Here is an 11624-nt window from a genome sequence, read left to right as displayed (position 1 = left end):
TTGAAATTTTCCACGTGAAAAGAAAATTGGTCACACCAAGTCATGTGGAATTAGCATTTTCACATTTGATTTGCCTCTGAACTAGAATTTCCACATGTGAAAGCAAGATGAAATCACATGTGCAATAAACCACGTGTGATTCTGGAACACACTTTTTGTTTTTTTCACATGTGAAATAATTAAATCTCATGTGGCTGTAGATCACATGTGTTCCAAAACCATGTGATTTATTTCACTGGTGAATTCATGTTATTTTTTTCATCAGGGAATCACGTGCATGTTGTATTGTGGCACAGTGGGACTTCGCCTCGCCTCTCGCACGCGAATCAGCTCATGAAGACTGGCAGACAAACACATGAATAAGCTTCTTTGATTTTAATCAGAAGCGCTAGTGGAACCACTTGAACACGGATTGAATGCTGACACTAGTGAGTTCAAGCGAGACATTAGCTTCTTGATATTGTGAGCTCGCCTCGTGAAAAATCTCTCAGGTAAATACCCAGGAAGACTCGCTCAAGCCAAAAGGTAAAATGGCGCACCAATAAAGACAACTTATGAATTCTTCTTTGTTTTTTTGTGGAGATTCTTTTGCTTTTTTGATTTCTGGGAAATGTGGCCAATTCTCCCAATTCCCCATTGTCTCAGATACACAGAAAAACTGCAAAAGAGAAACAAAGAGTGGACCAACGTGGTGTCTGGGAAATGTGGCCCACCAATTCCCCAGTGTCTCAGATCCATGAATTAGCGCAAAAATAGAGAAAACACTGCAAAATCACCAAAACTAACATAGTAAAGACTATTTCTGAAGTCATTATGAATGGTGTGATACCTATATGAGGCAGATCAGAGGAGTGATGAGCCCTGCTGTCTGATGTGTTCGATGTGTTTGGATGCACAACAGACAAACAGACCACCTCCCAATTATAGTAGCGAGATATGATCTCTGTTCTAATTTCCAAAACACAGTGCATCAACAATGTAGAGCATAAATCAACACCGTTTAGGTATATATTTAGCTATGTATTCTGATTTTCTCCAAGGATCTGATGACATTCACTTTCCCTGCTCTGTTCAACATTTTCCTCACTCAGCCACTCCACTTTCCCCTTACCCTCTTTTACTTACCCATTTGCTTTCCCCCTTTCCTCACACCACTAATTCTTTCCTCAGTCGCCAAAAAAGAGGCTGCTCTGGGCAATGTTAATTGCACCTTTTGTAGCCCACATAAAACACTGATTGAAGACACAATAACAAAGACAAAGAGGTCAGGTGAAAATATGGTGTTGAATTGGCACGATAATGCAATGTGCTACGGAGAGTATGAATCTCCTCTAACACATCCGTCTTGAGGTAGGAGGCAAAAACACGCCTCAGGGAAGATGCCCACCCATAATCTTTTGTTCTGAGCACATAATTTAACATGTCTGAGAGCTATTATTCCTCCCCCTTCTTTTACAACATACATTTGTGCAGAAACTGTTGAAATGTTGGTATTATGTGCACGACTATGGTTTTGGGGTGAGTTCTTGCAATATTTAAGTTATGCAAATAATCAACCAAACAACTAAAAACGCCAGCTAGGCTTTCCCTTATCTGCCTAGAACAAGGTCAATATGTTGGTTTTAATTTCATATTTTTTTTTAATTTATATTTTCATTGTTATTTACTTATTTATACATTTATCATACACGCGTTTGGTTAATCAGTGCAGCTAGTAGTGGAGAGTGGCCAGGACGGGATTTCATATTCACCTAAGCAACAATTAACCAGGCAGTGAATCCAATAAAAAAATATATGTTTTTATGTGTTTTTTATGAGTGTGTGCGAGGGGTGAATTCTTTGGGCCAGGAAAAACTTGACTAAATTGAGATGACATGAAAATGACTCAAAAATTAATCTGGAATGTGATCACCCCGGAGGCAATAACCGCAGGCCAGTGGCATATTTCTCATCACCTGGGGCAAAAAAAAAAAAAAAAAACATTGGAAAAACACTGAAATACACAGCATCTTTTTCAAAGGGAAACATTGTTCGTGTCATATGCAGTTTAAATCCTGTTACATGAATGTTTCAACACGGTGACAGTGGAGGAAGTTTTGCCTGCCCTGTCCTTTAAGCGTCAATTAGTTTAGTCTCCATGCATCCATTATTGATATTGCACGTGTTTATAGGCTGGGCTGAGGGTTCTAGGCAAGATTTTGATATTCGTGTCATATTTTCTTGGAGAAATAAAGAAAAACTTCATCCCAGTTATTCAATAATGCCACTGCTTCTTAATATTACTGTTTACTGTGTAACTTTCCAATAAGCTAACAAGGCTCACAAACTGAAGACACAACAAATAGACCAATAATCCTGTCACTGGATGGGTTAGGGTTATCGACATCAACTAAATTATATTTAATGTTATTCTTAGTGAATCTTCAGGTTTTACAATTCGACCACTTGTAATGCAGTGCTTGAAATGAGGCCACTATATTACTCCTTGTCCCCAATAATAGCAGTGACTCAAACTGTAATGCTGTAATATTTCACTAAAAACATAGGTTAATATTTAAAAGTAAAATTCATCACTTCCCACCCCCACCTCCCTGTCTCCCCCCTCAAACAGGATCCGCGGAGGCCAGCCTAGGACAAACTTTGCTGAGCACTGTTCCTGTTTTTCTCGCCCACACACTTCTCCATGCAAGTTCTTTATTTATTTGTGTTTTGTTGTGCTTTCTTTCCTATTCACAATGTGGTTTTTGAGCTCAGCGGCACCACTTGCCTTGTTTGTGTCACTCGCTGGCTGCATGGATTCCTCCACTGTGTGTCCGCGGGACGGGAAGAGAGCACTTCTTTTAAACAGTAGTGTGAGCAGCAGGAGGAGCTCCACCCTGGCACAGATTTTGGCAACAAATTTTAGAGGAGGAGTAAATGGCTGAAAAAAGGGACATGGCTGATAGACTCATTTATCGGTGGAATATTCGTATCAGCCAATATTGGCCTTGTTAACTGTCATTGGCCTATGGTCCAGAAAGTTGAGATTCACCAGTGGAGGTGTCTGATATTTATCTATCCATTTTTGTCCAGGGCTCGAGACTAATGGTGTCCCATTAACAGAAATAAATGTATTTGGAATGGACAAACATTTTCCGCTGATGCCTTCAGGACAAAAGGTATTTTAAGGGATTTTATTATCATTATTATTACGCCTGTCACTTAGAAAATGACAAATTGTGCTCCACTACCAGACGCTGACTATGACTGGCCGTCTCTTCTCTTGCTGTGCAGGTAATCACTGACTGCCCCCTTAGTTGACTGAGGTGTAAAAACCCCCAAAAATGTAATGATTATGACTGTGTGCTAGTTAGAGAGAGTAAACTGAGGTTCAGACACATGACAGTGACACACAAACCAACCGCCAACAACAGAGAACCGCATCTTCATGTCCGAGTCGGCCTACAAGTCAAGACTGAGGAGAGATGAGGATGAAGATCCGAGTCGAACAAGGTCACCAGGACTCTTCTCACTGAGCTGCTGGCAGCTCCTCGTCATAAGTACAGGTTGTGTGGAGTTGCACTGACATGCGTTCAAGCTCTATTATGTGAGAATCAGGCAAAGAGAAATTATGTTATCATGATGTGTTCACTTGTAGTTATTTTTAACAGTTATTTTTCACAAAAAGAATATTTGCCATCTTTGAAAGAAAGTTATATTAAGATTGTTTCATAAATTTGTGTGACTGAATTTGTGCTCATTCCAAAGATATAATATAATCTTGCATAATGACAGCCTAAAAGATTTTAAAACAGTTCAGTTTAAAAAAAAAAAAATACTGTCATCGGCTATTGGACAAATTGTTATTTTAAACATTGGTATCAGTATGAGTCCAGAATTTTACTATCGGTGCAACCCTAATTGATTTACATCAATAAGTCACAAATAGTCTCCACAAAGCACACATTAGTTTCAGGATTGTTAATAGGCTCTAAAACCGCACAGTGTAGGTTTAAGTAATAAAGTTTCTTTCTTCTGTCAATCACTATTTCCATCAAAAGCTGAAGGTTAAATACGGAAAACATCGCCTTAACTTCCCTCTGAGAGAGTGCAGCAGTCAGGGCAGGGCTCAGGTGAGAGCTAGAGGATTATGACCATGTTCACACAGGTATCATATGAGGGGTAATTAACCGGTGCTTGCTCTCTTGCAGTGATAATGGGACCAGCAGCATTAACACAACCTCGCCTCCCGAGGCCGTACACAACTGAGAAAGCCTTGAGATTTGTTTTGTTTATCGTGGCCAACTTTTTGTTTAGTTGTTTTACAAATAAACTGTGTGCACATAACTGTCTCCCTGTTCCCTGAGTATCTGTCCATCCTTGTTACAGTGATATATTGTTTTATTAAAGCGCAAGAAACAATGAATTTGCCCTCTACAGCAAAACGTCCTTTTATTCCCAGTACACAAAAGGGATTTTTTTGATTATTGAAAATATATTTCAATAAACATTTTCACATGCCTGAATGAATATTTAACTTTTTCTGGAGCAAACGGGAGCTGCATGAGGAGACATATTGTGAAAACCTCATTAAAATGTTTTGCTGTGTTTATCAAGAGAGTATGGAAAGATCGTGATGGGTAATTTAGATGGTGAGTGCTGCCCTGGGAACGGCTGCAGCAGTGAGGAGCAGCTCTGTGGGAGGGGCGCAAATTTGCCTTTCTTCCCCCCATGCAAGACAATGACGACCAATTATTTAGAGCTTTTCTCCAGCAGAGCCGCCGGTGTCACAGTCCCATCCCTCAAGCGGTGCACTGTGTCATGATATCGTTGGCTGTGGCTGTCAATCTCTCAGAAAAAGTCCTTCTTTGACTTACACGCTGTAAAATCTGTCAGTTGTGCTCATCGGTCCCTGAAAGTATTAGCATCACAATGTTTGGGATTTTTTTTTTTTTTTGCCCCAACCTTCTCAATCTTGCTATAAAAAGATTATTACTGTAACTACTTTTGCAGTAATCTGTTTTCAGAAAATGAAGCAGCTAACCTAAAACAAATAAAAGTTGTTACAGCATAGACAAAGAACAAAGACAAGCCACACAAAATAAACATAACCCGAACTAGAGAATAAGGAACATCAAATTCGAACACAGAGAGGCAGCAAAACAAATTTAACACCAACCACAAATCCACTGAGATCAAATACTCCCGATTATGCTGACATTTACCTACAAAAGGCCTCTAAATAGTGGCATGACAGCATCAAAGTAAGTCTAACAACAGCTCTTTGTCGGCTGAAACTGCAGCAGCCTGAGAACCGCATTATTATTCTTAACAGTGGACCGAGCCCGTCTGCAACCTAATTAGAAGGTCAACATGTCAATGGACAATTAATTACATAATTTCACCAATGCGCCTGGAGTTATCAACATTTTAGTTTAAATATTATGTGCTTCCAGGAAAAAAGGTATTTTTTAGAAGTCATTTTTATGCTTGCCAGATGAAATTTGCACATCTGACAATCAGAGGGAAAATCTTGATTGCAGGCTTGAAAGAAACAAAAAGAAACGAAAAAAAAAAAAAACAAGTAAAAGGTTTTTTGGGGTTTTTTTTGGCTTGCTGACAGTGATATAATTATATTAACATTTTTGATATATGCTGATATTATGGTGTTAAAATTATTTACATTACCACCAGCTGAATGATGGGAAAGGATTATTTGTGTTGGTAAGCTAAAACTTGTACTCATGACAAACAAAGGTGACCAGAAGTGCATGAAAGAAATAATATAAACATACATGCTCTAATCTGAACAATCTGAACGAAGAACGATGACCTGGATAAATGAGAATATCCATAGACATACATGCTCTAATCAGTTTATGCAGGGCTTACTGATATTATAGTGGTGATGCTGGCTAAAGTTGTGGATTCACATGAAGTGATGCTAACAAATGTAATCTTTACTATTTCAAGAGTTGCTTTTGGACAGCAGATGCCCAGTTTGACACTACTTGAATAACGCAACTGTGAATTTTTTAAAACTTTATTTTTCTCTGTCTCTCTCAACTGTCACTATTCAATAAAGTAGAAATGCCAAAAACAAAAAACAATCAAAATGTAAGAATCTATATAAAAATGGACTGTTTCTAAGTGTATGTTGGTCATACTAGAATTGTAGCAGTGCACTTACTCTTACTCTGCACTTATTTGGTTTTCTCTTCTCAGTTTCACTCTTTTATTTGACAACCAGCTTTCACTGCAAGTGATTAACTAGTAACTAGTTGTAACTTGTGATTACTAACTACTTTGGCTTATTATGGTTATAAAACACTTTGATATGCTGTTGTCTTGGTTAAAGGACAATTTGATGCTGCTCTCCACAAAAAAGCTGTAAACCAGCCACCCAAGACAATTAAATCGCTTGTGCCACTTACTCATCAGTGTGCAAGTTATGGCTGAGAAAACATACCATTTTGGCTGTCAATGTGAGACCAGCTATCAATACCAAAATGCTTTTGTGAATGATAACTGCCTAAATTATACCTTTACTGGATAGAAGCTGCATTTATCATTCCAAAACATTCACAATCTGACTGCTTTTAATTACATACTTGCAGGTACTCTTCCATTTGTTGCAATCAGAATCAGTGAAGTGACAAGTGTAGCCTCCCAGTCCTTTTTATTCTTTACACAAGCCATTAGGTTTTACTGTGTAACTTTCTCTCTCTCAAAGCTCTACACAGTGCTGATTGCAGGATCAAAGGACCTGCTGTGTGTACCCAAATAAATAGATGCACTGGTCAATCAGATTGAGCTGACTTTTGAAAATGAGGGTATGAGCCTTGATCATACAGCAGCTGATAACTGTGCATTTCTGCCAGACTGTCTGATTGCCTTGCTATTGGATTGGTCACTTTACTGAAAACCAGTGCTGGCCCATTTAACCTTGTATCCTAGCAGCCAATTGCATTTCATATCATTGTAAATATCTCAGGGTACAAGAGTGCCTTGCTGAGCTAAATTATGCATTATATTAAAGCCTGTGAACTGAAATGTGTACCTCATAAACTTAACAAGCAGCTGTTTCCAAATGTAATGATTTGATTCTTGTCTTAGATTTGAGTAGGAAATGATTTGTTGTTTTGTGGTGTTCAGTGTCGCGAAGAAGTGATGGACGCTGACAAGCGGCATCTTTAGATATTTGCATATATCCAAATTTTTCTTATTTGGATCATCAGTGGTGCACACTCATCGTCGCTTTGGCGTTGAATTTGCATGTTTACGCAGTTGATAAAACACATTTCATTTCTCACAGTGGGTTCTGCATTAGTTTGATGAATTTTCCTCCCCTAGTTTGCAAATCTGCCAGTCAGTCAAGTCATTCAAGGTGCCCTCAACCATCACAACACGGTGAAAGCCTGCTCCACTTTGTTTCTCCAATATGATTGGACGCACCACAGTAAGTCCAAGCGATCACTTCTTAAGTCCATACTCAGCATTCAGCTCCTATCCAAGGCAGTTAGTCTCTATTGTTAGCACTCTGCACATTAGCATCCCACTGATTATCATACCCAAAGGTGGTGCTGTGGATCAAAGGCAAGGATGTACTGTTTAATATTTCTGCCTCATTACAGTATAAGGGCTTTTGATTACTGGCCTTTGTGTGCCTCTGTCAATTTGAGGCAGTCATGTCCTTTGCTCTTCAGCAGGAAGTGCAATATTAATAGCAGCACATCTTCTCCCCAGAATTAGGGAGGCCGAGCAAGGTCTTATACGTTGTGTTTCAGGCAGCACAGGCCCTGTAATTGGTCTTCACATGTCACCTGCTTGACTTTCTGTCACATGTTCCACCTTCAGAAACGATACTGGATGCATTAAACTTATCTCACTGCCTATTTTAGTCTCACCTTTTCAGCGTAATAATCCCGTGTTCCTTGTATGACACTTATGATCTACTGTAATGGCCATGCCATCAGCTTCTTCGCACATACTTGATCTTTCAAAGACACAAGCGTGCTACACACTGCTTTCAACATCCTTAATCCAGTTTTTGTGGAGCGAGGCTGGATATTTTTTGCTCAGCGTGAATGTTGGATCTCCATCATTTTATCGGCCACCACATTAAAAAGAGTCAGCACTTATTGAACAGTCATTAGTAACTCTGTTTCTAAGACAACATCACAAATACACAGGTCATTTATTGAGGTCTGGGGAAAGCATTACATTAACATTCAGTAAAAAACAGTGCATCCTGTGTGCTATGTGCCTTATGCTCTTTAAGCACCAAGCGCTGACTAATTCCATCTGAACCGAGATACCTTTTTTATGGATCTCGCCATGCTGTCGGTAAACAGGAAGAGTTCAATCTAACCCCCTGGTCGGTATTATGCATATGAGCCCATTATCTGTTCTTTCTCCGCTTTGTGAAGACACATTTACCTGCTGTGGAGCTTCCCTCTGCCCTTCTGCGCAAGCCAGTACAAATAATTGACACTCTTTGGTGTGTCTATATTCTTATATGCCTGAGTAATGAGAGGAAGAGGCTTGGGCTCGCATGGAGGTCGTCGTTATTTACCGTGGCTGAATAAACAGTATGATGAGATGGGCTGGCTGACTGATGGCGCAAGAACTATCCTAGTGTCAGTGCATCGATTCACTCAGGGGCTCAATCCAATGAAGCAAACCACTCAGAGACCATCGGCTTCCCTGGCTCTTTACATAATCTAACACTGATCAGGTACAACAGAACCAAATATATCGCCTTTATTACATCCCGGCCACCACATGCTAAAATTATAGGGTTTATATGTATGACAGCCGCGTTAGACCCCGAAACATAACAAATGATCTACTGGATCATCAAGTTGCTATTACTGTATTGACTGCATGAGCTTCACGGCTTCTGCTCAAGCTTGAAGTAATTATCTGATAGAGTGCTCTCCAGAAACTCTGGCTTTAGAAGCAAAAAGGTCAAGCATGTGTGGCACTAGTTCTCCCGGAGTGGAGGATTTATACTCCTCGTACACGTCTTCCTACAACAAAGATCTGCTGCAGATTTGTTTTCATACCGGGGACAGGAATCAGTCAGCAATCAATCATCAATCAGGAATCAATCAACCATCACTACTGATGGATGATTGCTGGTCAACACCAATTGGTCAACACCAACCATCACTGCTCTTGTAGTGATGGTTGGTGTGTTGGGGAACTCTGTCTGCTTTGTGTAGACATTTTTAATAATCCAGACAGCTCTGGTTTCTGATCGGCTGTGTCATAAAAAAATGATAAACACACACTTGTGGCCACAAAACAAATGAAATTTGAAAAATCAATGTGCCAAACAAAAATCAACCGTACTGATATTGCATTGAAGAAATATAATGTTTGGGGAAAGTATAAAATGTTAATTATTACAATTAGTAGTGGTAGTAGTAGTAGCACCAAAGTAGTCAGGGCTTCAAGGGCAAATCCTTTCATTTTTGTCCTGGGCGAAAATGAATAAGGTTTCTTTCTGTTTCCCCTTTACTAATAATTTTGTGTTTGAAATACGTTCAACTGTGGCATAAGAAAGACCATAGTGTGGATCCATTACATGTCGACTTCATCCATCTTTAAACATTTATTTACTGTCCCACTAGGACCAGAAACACTTTCAAAGAAGTTAAATTCAGTGCCAAATACTGTGATGCTAAGGTAGCTAATGCTAGTGATTTTTTTTTCATTGTAGCTTTAAACTTGTTCCACACCATGTCAATAAATTACAAAGATGTCAGGCAGAGCAGTTAGTATCAGCTTCAAACCTAGTTTTGAGGTTTTATGCTGCAGGTTATACCCGAATGCTTTTTTCAAATTCTCCTGGCAAGGTCATTGAACCAGAAGCTCCAAAACACTTCAGTGTTCTATTAAAATATCAACAACTGGGCATGTTCATTCTTTCTGCTATAATACAATGCTGTTTAAACACTGTTTTATAAATAAATCAATACATGAAAAAGATGCCTGGCTTCATTTCATGCCTAACACCTCTTAGCTTCTAAAATCACTATAAATCACAGCCTCTCATGGGTTATTACTTAAATATGACTATTCTAAAAAAAAAAAAAAAGGATTCCTCAAACCACTCCAATGCTAAGGGATTTTACAATTTCTGGCTTTGATTACATTTTTCTAGAAAACCACTGAAAGAGTTGTTTCATATGATGTTGAACATTTTTGCCAGCTACTGTCCACACACCAAATTTAACTGACAGAGCCCATTTTGCACCATAGGATATGGCATACTATACATAACCACTATTCTACACATGCCCTATTAATGCTGTGTTGAAACTCTAGTGACAAATTGCACATAAATGCCTAAATAGGATTAAACAAACACATGCACACGCACTCGCAACTCACACACATTCACACCCACATGCATAACAGCAATGCACACTTGTTTTTACAGATGAGAAGCCAAACTTTCAGCAGTCTGTAGCATTAAATGAGCCGGATTCCCTGTGATGTTCTTATCACCTCATCCCGCTCCTCTCCAGGGTCCACTAATGCCTCCCCCCCTTGCTGATGCTTGACAGAGCCGATGCAGTCTGGAATGAGATGAGCGGCTGGCCCAGATATGACAGAGAAACAGACAACTCTGAGGTCCGCTGCCCAGTAGGGATGGGAGTAATTACTGACAATATTATCTCCAGCTGTGGGCTGCTTGGGCTGCTGTACTTTTTCTACTCTTTGCCTCGGAGCCTGAAGGTCTGCTGGGATTTCCTTCTGTTGTTCCTTCGTTAGATTTTTCAATTTCTTGCACAGTTGCTCTCTAGCTTATTTGTGTTTTCAGAAAAGACTAAATGCTATTTCCAAGATACATTTATGCATGTGTATATCAAACAGGCACATTTTAATAAGGAGCTATCCTTGATAAGTGTACGACGATGCGAATCCCGTGCAATATATTGCATTGTATTTGATTACACTAGATGTAGTATGCAAGAATATGCACAGTCACACTGTTTTTTTCCCTCTTGCAGTTTAATAGCAAATATTCCCTCACTATGATAGTAAGTACATGTTGTCAAGCAGAAAATGATTTTGAGGTACATAATTAAATTAACTTAACCCGAGTTCCGTTAATCATTGTCTGTCCTGTTTTAACCTCGAGGAAAATTATGTCTGACCCACATGAAAATGAATGAGTTTTGTTTTCATTGTTTAAGAAATGTGAGAATGTTCACTAATTATAGGCACTGGAGATATTAAATGTTCTCCTCCACCTTGTTATAAAATAAACCTGGTAACCCTGGGGAAAGAAAGAAGAGAAGAAAAAAAAATGGAAAAGAAAAAGCAATCACAGTGTCACAGTTTCTCTATTTTAGGTGAGTTTGAGGGAAGTAATGGTCCAGAAAGATGATAAATGTATTTTTATCTAGGCTTTTCCACGTTGCTGGGCTGTTTATCTTGACAAGGTGTCCCTGCAGAGCTAATGTCAATCAAACAGGTAAATGTGGAAGTATGATCAGCTCATTATGGGGAAACTGGAAGGAAGGGTGAGCAATACTGGCATGCTTTTCCTTCCTTCCTCTTTTTGATTGAGGCTGGTCTCCTGCTATGATCAAACGTTTCTGCCATACCAGGTTGTTGGCATTCTTCCA

At 39.3% G+C, this 11624-nt stretch overlaps 1 long non-coding RNA gene across 5 annotated transcripts in view; it reads right to left on the bottom strand.

The window, feature by feature from the left end:
• The window catches only part of LOC115378551 (uncharacterized), a 172966-nt gene that overhangs the window by 78208 nt on the left and 83134 nt on the right, over positions 1–11624 (bottom strand). The window lies entirely within an intron of this gene.

Source organism: Myripristis murdjan, chromosome 20, assembly GCF_902150065.1.
Source record: "Myripristis murdjan chromosome 20, fMyrMur1.1, whole genome shotgun sequence".
Lineage (NCBI taxonomy): Eukaryota > Metazoa > Chordata > Actinopteri > Holocentriformes > Holocentridae > Myripristis > Myripristis murdjan.
The sequence above is the reverse complement of the archived record's forward strand: the minus strand, read 5'-3'. Positions and strand labels throughout refer to the sequence as shown.